Consider the following 280-nt stretch of genomic DNA (forward strand, 5'->3'; position numbering starts at 1 on the left):
AGCGCGTAAAGAAAAATCCCAGATTGTCTTTCTTGCGGCTTTTAATCAAAGGTGAGTATGTTTGATTTGCGATTCAGATTCGTAGTACAAATGTGGATGATCTTGTCAACCGGCGTCCTCCTTTGCGGAGCCCTTTTCCTTTTTGTCAGGGTCTAAGGACAAGAAAAGACAAGCGTGGAGAATGTCGTGACTGCTCGTTTCCTCGGTGTCAAGCTCGAGTGCTACTCACCGATAAGCTGGATGGGACCCAAGACGAGAATCTGGCTCCTGTGTCTGGCGC

General features: G+C 48.2%; 1 long non-coding RNA gene across 1 annotated transcript; it reads right to left on the minus strand.

Moving 5' to 3' along the window:
* Nucleotides 1-23: 23 nt before the first annotated feature.
* On the minus strand, nucleotides 24-280 carry LOC109508554 (uncharacterized). The gene is made up of 2 exons (XR_002166687.1): nucleotides 230-280; nucleotides 24-152 (listed from the first exon to the last, which is right to left on the minus strand). It is a non-coding gene; the product is annotated as an uncharacterized LOC109508554 (long non-coding RNA).

Source organism: Hippocampus comes, unplaced genomic scaffold (assembly GCF_001891065.2).
Source record: "Hippocampus comes isolate QL1 unplaced genomic scaffold, H_comes_QL1_v1.1 C16211652, whole genome shotgun sequence".
Lineage (NCBI taxonomy): Eukaryota > Metazoa > Chordata > Actinopteri > Syngnathiformes > Syngnathidae > Hippocampus > Hippocampus comes.